General features: G+C 47.4%; 1 non-coding gene across 1 annotated transcript; it reads left to right on the top strand.

The window, feature by feature from the left end:
* Positions 1-420: 420 nt before the first annotated feature.
* Positions 421-493, top strand: TRNAE-UUC (transfer RNA glutamic acid (anticodon UUC)). Its single transcript has one exon. It is a non-coding gene; the product is annotated as a tRNA-Glu (tRNA).
* Positions 494-9,721: the final 9,228 nt, after the last annotated feature.

The following is a 9,721-nucleotide window of genomic DNA, read 5'->3' as shown; positions in this document are numbered from 1 at the left end:
GCCCCCTCAATTCATTCCCCGCTCAGCACCCAGGGTAGTTTTTTCAAGAGAGAAATCTTATCATATTTAAAGTTTTCCAATGGTCTCCCATATAATTCAGAGTAAAACTTAAATGTTCTCGCCACAGCCAAGACACCCTCTCTCCCCTTCAATGGTCTAGCCCCTGCCTACTTCTCCCACCTTAAACACCTATCAGGATAGTAGTGATGGGTGAGAACTGGCTTATTTCTCATATATTTTGAAGGCAAAACTGCTATGATTTGCTGAGGGGTTGGAGGTAGGGTGTGAAAGAAATAGTGGAATCAAGGATGATTACAGGGGTTTGATTTGAGCTTCTGGAAGGATGAAGTTTCTATTTCCTGAACTGACAAGATAGAACTAAGAGCAGAATTTTGGGATTGAGGATATCAGCTTGGGAATTCCCTGGTGGTCCAGTGGTTAGGACTCTGCACTTTCACTGCCGAGGGCCTGGGTTCGATCCCTGGTCAGGGAACTAAGATCCCACAACCCACAAGTGGCGCGGTCAGAAAAAAGGATAGCTTGGCTCTGGACATGTTAAGTTTGAGAGGCCTATCAGAAAGCTGGGGTGGGGGGGAGGTCCCATAGGCAACTGGACTTATAGGCCTGGCATTCAGGGGAGAGGTCCAGGTTGGAGTTTTAAACCTGGGAGTTGTTACATTATAGGTCTTATTTAAAACCATGAGGCAAGTGAGATTACTAGGGAGTAAGTGTAGAAAGAAAAAAAAAATGTTCTAAGGGCTGAACACTGGGGTACTTTGATTTTGAGGGGAAGAAGCTGAGAATCAGTAAAGGAGGCCGAGAGAGAGAGTCTTTGAGTAGGAGGAGAACAAAGAAAGTGGTATCCTTGAGGGCAGGGGGAAAATGTCTTAAGAAGGAAGGAGAGATCAAAAGTGTCCAATATACTGACAGGCCAAGTAAGATGAGGACTGAGAACTGACCCTTGGATATATCCTCAAAGAGGTCCTCTTTGAGAAATGGGAGTCTGGGTTGGGTTGATTAGAGGGAAGACCAGGAGAGAGCAAGAGGAAATGGTAGCTGGCATTGACATACCCAGGCAGGCTAAGAAAGAGGAAAATGGACTGGGAGCTGGCAGGGAGGCCAAAGGGAAGGAACCCCATGAGGTGGTAAAGCCCTGGGCTAAACATTTTCAGCCAGGTAAGTGCCCCATTGGCAGACCATGCCCTTAACCTTTCACCTGCTTCTAAAATCAGCTCAGAACCTATCTGAGCCTTAATAAGACATTCAGGGCACACATGTTTAGCGGAGTTTTCATTTTCCTCTTCTTTTTCATTTGAACTCAAGATCCCAGCTGATGAAACGGTTTGACATTCACCCTTGTGAGATCAGAGTTTTGCAGCCCCTTAACCTCATAGGGACCAGATTGTGATGGGCACTGGAGCATGAGGACACATTCTTGCTTCCCACCGACCAGTGAATCTGGGTCTGAGTGGCCTTGGACCACATACCCTTTGGCAGGCCCCATGCCCAGGCTTGAGGCTCTCCAGAGCCACCTCCCTTGCTCAGCCTCCCTTCAGGAGTGCAGTAGATATCTCTTTTTACCTTATTTTTCAAGTTGGGAAAGATTCAATGCCCCCAAATATTGTCTGACTCTACTTGGCCTGTCATTTAGGCAGATGGTACCAGATTTTTCTCTCAGGGACCCTGGGCTCAGTGAGAGTCCCCAGACCTTAGGATCACAGTGATCCCCAAGCAGCCTTGATGAGCAGCCCTGAGAAGCAGAGGTGGCCTCTCTCACTCAGTGCCCACCTGTGGAACAATGGCTGTGAGTTCACTGTCTAGTGGGGGAGCATGAAGCGCCCAGTCTCAATTACCAAGGGTGGAGACAAGGACCAACCTTGTGCTCTCAGGTGCCGAGGCTGCAGAAGTGAAGCAGATGAATTCAAGTGGGTTCCCTTGGATGCTCCTCAACCTCTGTCACCTCTCTTTAGCTGCTCTGCGTCCCCTCCTGAAGTCATGGGAGAACTGCAGAGCCAGGCCAAGTGCAGCTCCCAGGCCCCACGGGTGTGTGTGTGTTTTCCTGGGGCTGCAAAGGTTGCTGCTGAGAGACTAGGCCTCTGGGTACCCCCTGCCCATCCTGTCCCTTCATGAACCACACCTCCTGGCATGATGCCTCCAGGACTGCCCCTTGTCCCATAAAATATCCATATACAGGCTCAACCTAGTAATGCAAGTGTGGTGTGAGCACCAATGGGGGACCAAGTGTCCCTACTCTGCCCCTGTGTGACCTTGGGCAAGTTACTGCCTGTCTCCAGGTCTCAGTTTTCTCATCTGTCAAATGGGGGTTGAGGAACAAATTGGAACCCATCATCTTTTCCCATCTCAAAGACTCAAGGGTAGCCCCAGCTTGCCTCCTGCTGACACATGTAAGGCTGCTGCATCTCCAGCTCAGGCCTCTCTTTAGCCCTGGACAGCAGAATGCCTCCTCCTTCCCCAGCCCAAGTCTGAATGCATACCCTTTCCTGTCTGTCCTGGTCACCTCTTTCTCTCTGACCCTGGGAAGACTCTAGGGAGGAGATAATAATCTAACTAAATAGAGAAGAGAGAAAAATGACATTCCAAGTATGGGCAAAGGCATAGAGTCATGCAAGCATGGCTGATTTAGAGAAGGCCAGTGGCCCAGAGTGGCTAGAATGAAGGGTAAGCGGCAAGCAATGGGGACAGATCCTTCAGGGCTTTATAATCCATGCTCATACATTTGGAGCTCATGCTGAAGACAGTGGGGAGACATTGAAGGATTTAGACATGGTCAGAAGTTTCAGTTTAGAAATATTACTCAGGGGTGGTGTGGAGAAGAACTTGAAGGTTTGTGGCAAAGCCTGGATTGTCTCCCTTTCCCCGTGCATGCCCAAAAGGTAGACTGCATTTCCAGCCTCTCTTGGAGTTAGGTATGGACCTGTGACTAAGTTCTGGCCAACTGGATGTAAGCAGAAGTATCTTGTGCACCTTCCAGGGAGTGTCCCTTGTGGGAGGGAAAGTGCCTATTCCTTCTGGCTGGAATGTGCCTTGATGGCTGTCGCCTGGACCTCCTGATCTGATCTGGTTAGGCTGATGGAAGCATGTTCAATGGGCAAGGCCAGGGCGAGATGTTGGCTACCATCTTTGGTCCACGGCTATACTCTGCTCTTCCAGTGTATTCTCCCACAGCTGCCTGAGCCTTTTGCTCACCTATCCTAAAACTGGTGGCAACTGGGCCATCTCCACTGCTTCCTTTTCCCCATGTTCCCAACTGTTGGCCCCATTCTGGAGGAGGTCTTTCTCAGGGCCATCTCCACATTTGGACAGCTGAGACAATTTAATCCACTTAGTGAAAATAATAACAGCTAATATTCACTGAACACTTACTATGGGCAGGCACTGTGCTCAGGGCTTTGCATGGATGATCACATTTATTATCTCTTAACCTTCATGCCATCTTGCTTCTGAAACCACACCAGGGTGAAGACAACAGGAAGGTTCTGATGGAGTCAGGAGTCATTATTGAATAGAGCTGATGAGGCTGTTCAGGCCCCAACCCCTGACCCACTTTAATCACCCTTCCTGCTCTAGATGAGGAACCAGGCTCAGAGATGTGAACCAAGTGGCCCAAGGTCACACAGCTGGAAAGTAGTAGACAGGAAACTCCAGGTATTTATTGTGCTCAAGAGAAGCAGGTGACCCTGTGAACTTCACCTCCAGTGGAGGGATTACAAGGGTGGCTCTGGAGCTTATGTTTAAATACCAGCTCTGCCACTTACTGGCTTAGTCTCTCTGTGCCTCAGTTTCCTCATCTGAAAAAGGTGGGTAGCAGTAGTGCAACCCTCATAGGATTACTGTGAAGATTAAAAGAGATAATGCAAATAAAGCGTTTCGCATAGTAGCTATTATTATTTCTATTATTATTAGTATTATCACGGGTCTGAACCCCTCTCCTGACCTGCCAGGGAGAATCAGGAGATAGACAGGAAGGCTGGGGCTGAGAATTTTCTGCCCCATCACCTGTGCCGGAGGCCAAAGGACAGAGGAGGAGCCGCGTGACTGCCTGAGCTGGTGGGCAATTTACTGGAGGAGTTCATTTGGTGACTCTGACTCCGAGTTAATTAAGGATGGCTGCTAGGGGTCATTGCCATGGCGACAATTAGGCCGAGAAGGAGCCTCATTAAGGTGAGGTTTTAACAAGGCCTGTTGTTTTTAACTGGAGATGCCATGAAAGAGGTGTTCTTCAGGCTGCTTCCCTTTCTCCCTTCCTGTGTTTTGGATCCATTTCCAGAGTCTCTGAGGAAGAACAAGACAGAATTCTTGGGATCAGTCCCTCGAGAAAATCAACAGGTTTCTCTCCCTGGTGCTGCTCTGCACCTGAAAGGAGGTCTGGGTGGCAGAGGTTTAAGGAGGGAGGGGAGGGTAGAGGCAATGAGGGCAGAGCAGAAGGTGAGGAAGGAGGATTTTATTTAAAATGGAACCGGAAGCCTTTCCTGGAACTTAGAAAAGTTGTTGGTGAGGGGATGGTGTAGATGGAAATGGTGGTGGAGGAGCATCAAGCCTGTTTCTTCAGAGTTGAGGGAGGAAAGGAAGGAAGGAAGGAAGGGAGGAAGAAAGGCTTCTCTTCATTCCAAGCACTTTTTAAAAGTATGTATTTTTTTCTTATTTCCATAGTAATATATATGCTTATTGAGAAAAATTAGAAATTTCAGAAAAGTACAGAAAAGAAAATATCCCTGCAGTCCTCCACTCCGACTTAATGACTATTAATGTTTTTGGTAAGATAAGCTGAGCAGAGGCTACAGGGAGCTGAACTGAGGGAAGCAATAGGAGAATGTATATTTTTATGTTCATACCCTTTTCTACTGTTTGAATTTTCATCAGGAGAATGTCAAAACTAAGTTAAAATAGCAGGGACTTCCCTGGTGGCGCAGTGGTTAAGAATCCGCCTGCCAATGGAGGCGACACGGGTTCGATCCCTGGCCCGGGAAAATCCCACATGCCGCGGAACAACTGAGCCCATGTGCCACAACTGCTGAGCCTGCGCTCTAGAGCCCGCGAGCCACAACTACTGAGTCCACGTGCCACAACTACTGACGGCCGCGTGACTAGAGCCCATGCTCCGCAACAAGGGAAGCCACTGCAGTGAGAAGCCCACACACCACAATGAAGAGTAGCCCCCGCTCACTGCAACTAGAGAAAGCCTGCACACAGCAGCGAAGACCAACACAGCCATAAATAAATAAATAAATAAATTTATTAAAATAGCACACAATGCAACACTTCTGTACACTGAGATGCAGTGTACATTTTTCTCTAGAAAAATAGTGGTCATATTGTACCTACGATTTTGAAATCTAAATTTATCACTTCAAGATAACAAGATATCTTGAATGCTTTACCAGGATGTTACATTTTCTTCCTGACTTTTTTTTTTTTTAAAGCACATTGTAAAATATGCCATCTGTACAAAGGGTAGACAGAAAAGGTAAGTTTCCTACCTGGTTCCCCACTCCAGAGGCAACCACTGATACCAGTTTCTTTTGTATCTGTCCAGAGACATTCTATGTACATTTTTTCCATGTATCTGTTTTGTTTAACAATGTTAGCACACTATTCACTCTGTTTTGCACCTCACTTTTTTCCCTTTCAAGTGTGTCTTGGAGATAGTCCCATAGCAGCATGTATAGAACTGTCTCATTCTTTTTTAACAGCTGCATTCGATACAATTCTGGACTCCGGTGCATCTCACCAGTACCCTCTTGGTGGACACTCAGGTTATTGCCACAGATAAGGCTGCCCCGCTATCTCTGAGGTTGGAGTTCTAAAGGAGACTTACTAATTCAGAGTATTACCCCATTATTTTTAATGGTTTTGTAATATTCCAGAACATAAATGGCCATGACACATTTAACAGTTCCTTATGGTTGAACATTTAAATTGTTGCCATTTTTCACAATGGGCTACCCATGCTAGTCCTTGAGGAGCCCACAGTCGGCTGGGGGAGATAGACAAGTGAACAAGCCCGTGTAATAACAATACACTGCACAGCTGCTGTGACGGTGGAGTGTCCAGGAATGGCACAGCACAGCTTGCAGAAGTCAGGGAGGAACCAGGCTGCAAGTGAGAGGAGGGAGGATGTCAGGGCTTTAGGCAGAGGTCCCGAGCTATGAAGCACTCGGCTGGCTGCTGGAGCTGGGTGTCATTAGGTATGAACAAGAGGTAGTCCTGCCCCTTAAGGGACTCATAGAGGGGTCTTGGATACACTTTCATACCCAGCATTTGGCATAGTGGTCAGTACTTGGTGAATGTTTATGGACAAATGAATAAGTAGAGGATAAAATGAGAGGAGCTGGCCAAGTGGGCAGAGGTCATGGCTCTGATGGCCAGGCTGAAGGTTTAAACTTTGTCTGGTCAGGGATGGGGTCCCCCTGAAAGCCCTCATATGGGAATGGGAAAAGTCAGATCTGCTCTCATGGAAAGGTTCCTCTGGGAGCCCAGGTGGAATCAGGATGGCCACATAGACTGCAAACCAGGTGTGGGAGACAGTAGTACTGTTCCCCCATATTCAGTGTCCCTCCCTTCACTGACCCTCCCTGCAGGAGGATTATACGTCCCAACCCTGGTGAACACAGGCATGGCCATGTGACTTGTTCTGGCCAGTGAAACATGAATGGAAGAGATTTTTCAGGAGCAGCTTTAAGGGATGGTTAGTTTGGGGTCTGCCATGTTCTCATTTCTCTCCCTTGGCAATTGTGGCAGTACTGGCTGATATGGAGCTCCCTTCAGCCTGCATACCTGAGTGACTATAATGAGCACCTGCAATAGGTATTTAAACATGAGTGAGAAATAAGTGATGTGGCTTCAAGCTACTAAGATTTGGGGGGTTGTTTGTTACTGTAGCATAACAATGCCTATTCTGACTGATACAGAAGGGAACTGGATGGGGTAATTCCCAAGTCCCTTCCAGATGTGCATAACAGGCTGTGATTCTGCCGTGCTGGCTTTTCTGTGGCTTGGGCCTGTGAGTCTACTTTTGGCTTACCCAGTGATACTCAACCTCAAGTTCTTTTAAATACCTAGACTCATGGCCTTTCTGCTAGACCCACTTTGAACCCCACAAACATTTCTCAGGTGGAGAGAAACTTATGGCAGAAGTTTGCAGCAGCTGCTGTCCCTTCTGAGATATGGCTCCTGGGGGCCTTTAAGGGTCAGAAATATCAACAGCCATGTTGGGATCAATAGTAAGAGGAGGGTGTATCCTTGCTCACTAGGATTCTCTCTTTCTGAAGGGGAAACTTAGGCTGTAGTGCTACTTTAACCCAAACCCCTCATGCCATTGTACCCAGAAGCTGCCTTCCCAATAGGGACACATCTCACAGAGCTGAAGGTCCAGAAGAAGGATGTCCTTGGACATTGTAGCATCAGGGCTCAGTGAGCTCCCCAAGGATTCAGGTCCTCCATCTCCATCCTTCATGTTGGCTTTATCCTCAGGAACACTCCCTCTTCATCATTACAAGGTGGCTGCTGGTAGTCATCAGGGACATGGGATTGCTTTCTTGCAAGTGAGAAGATGAGGGAAAACACTCTACCCAATCCATGGACCTGTACTCCTCACCAGGGCAGATGACACTGACTGGCTCAGACCAGCTGTTCCCAATCCCATCAGGTCTAGTGCCCCCTTTCCATAACAAATATTACTATCCTAATGAAATCTGTAGAAAATAGAACCCACTAACATATATAATTGCAAAAATATCAATGCAATGCCCTAACTATAAAGGAAAAACAAAAGGAAATGTATAATGAAATAATACGTATTTCAAGATATATCCTCAGTATTTATCAGGTATTCTTGATTCTAGAGTATTCTAGAGGACATGATGAAGCAATCAGGTGCCTTCACCTGCATAGAAGACCTCCATGAGTATGGCAGTGATGGATGCAGACAGATACAGATGGTTGTTTTGGTGACTAAAATGCCACTGCTATGTGACTGTGTTGAAATGGTAACTCTTGGAAGATTCTAAACAACACAGAACATAAGCTTCCTCAATGTACACAGTGGTGGTTGTGCTATGGTGTATGTCCGATATATATATTAAAGCTGTGCCAAAAAAACTTTCTGTTAGCATGTAAAGTGAGATTAGATCCTAGGTTCAGATTTTTCACCTATGTCTCTGTCCCATGGGACATTTGAAAGTCATGTGGGATTCAGGCCAAAGCTTTGTTCTGTGGAACTTTCAGGGATTCTAGCCCCCACCCCTGCTCACCAAATATTCACAGTGCCCCCATCATCATGACAACCAAAAATGTCTCACAGAAATGTAAATGTCCCTAGGGATACTGCTGCCCTTCTGGAAAACCTCTGGTTGGTCCAATCAGGAATGCTTTGTTGGGGCAATTCCCTGGTGGTCCAATGGTTAGGACTTGTTGCTCTCACTGCCAGGGGCCCGGGTTTGATCCCTGGTTGGGGAACTAAGATCCCACATGCCGCACAATGAGGCCAAACAAACAGAACAGAATAAAACAAAACAAAACAAAAACAGGAGGCAGAAAGACAGGGTAGGCTGGTCCTGTGCCCACTGAGACAGAATGAGTCCTCTCTCCCTGACTTTTTCCAGGACACTCAGATTTGTCCAACTCTTCCTACCATACAGAATCCCTTTCCTGCTACTATCTCAATGAACCTTGCCTCCTGTGGGTTACTCGGCTTTTTAAAAACTAATTTGTAGGTAATCTTTATATGTTATAGATACTATTCCTCTTTTTATTTACATTGTTGACATGTTTTCCAATTGTCACTTTACTTTTAACTTCATATGAGGTATTTTTTGCTTCATGTAAGTATTTAACTTTTATGTAATCAAATCTGGAAATCCATTTCCTTGTGTACATCAGGACTGTGAGGCTGGCTGAACTGGTGGTTTTCATGAGCTGACAGGAAGGAGGCCTGCTGGGATGAGGAAACCGTGCTACAGAAAGGCCAGCTCACCAGCCTGTGACACAGGCAAATGTCCAGAGGCCTAGACCAAACCTCCCCTCCACTCGTCTCCCCAGGAGGTGCAGCCATTTTCAGGGCCTGGGACGCGGAGTTCTTCCTGAATCCTACCAATAATACTTCTGGAGCGATGAATGACTGACAGTTCTGTCTGGGGAAGGCTGAGGGGTCCCTGAAGGTCATCTCCTGGCTTTGGGAGTGGGCGTGCAGGGCAACAGTGGAGCCAAGTGGAGGCCACCGAGGGCTGGGAGGCAGAGGAGGTGGGGTGAGTTTCAGTGCTGCAGCTAACTGGCTGTGTGGCCTTGGAGCAGCCCCTGCCCCTCTCTGGGCTCAGCTTCCTCTTCTGTCCAAGAAGGGGGTTGACCACCATGGTCTCAAGGTTTCCGTTCACTGCAGGTATTCCACCACTGTTTCTCCAGGTACCCCTCCCTTGAAAGAGCCTCACTGTGGGAGCTGCCTCATCCTGCCCCTGCTCTGACTTCTCATCTTGGGCAGGAGGGGGCCTTTGTGTGAGGATGTCTAGGAGTATCCATAGCCCTAGAAATTTGCTCCTGGCCCAAGATGTGACTTCCCTGGTGCCTGGCTTCAGCCCTGGAGGTACAGAATGGAGGCAGGTCCCACAGGGCTCCCATTGGGCATCCCTTCCCCCCACCTATCAAACCTATTAACACGAACGCACACTGAATATAATTTACTCTATGAGGTACGTGGCAATTGGCTTAT

This window comes from Balaenoptera acutorostrata, chromosome 3 (genome assembly GCF_949987535.1).
Source record: "Balaenoptera acutorostrata chromosome 3, mBalAcu1.1, whole genome shotgun sequence".
In the NCBI taxonomy this organism is placed as follows: domain Eukaryota; kingdom Metazoa; phylum Chordata; class Mammalia; order Artiodactyla; family Balaenopteridae; genus Balaenoptera; species Balaenoptera acutorostrata.
The sequence above is the reverse complement of the archived record's forward strand: the minus strand, read 5'-3'. Positions and strand labels throughout refer to the sequence as shown.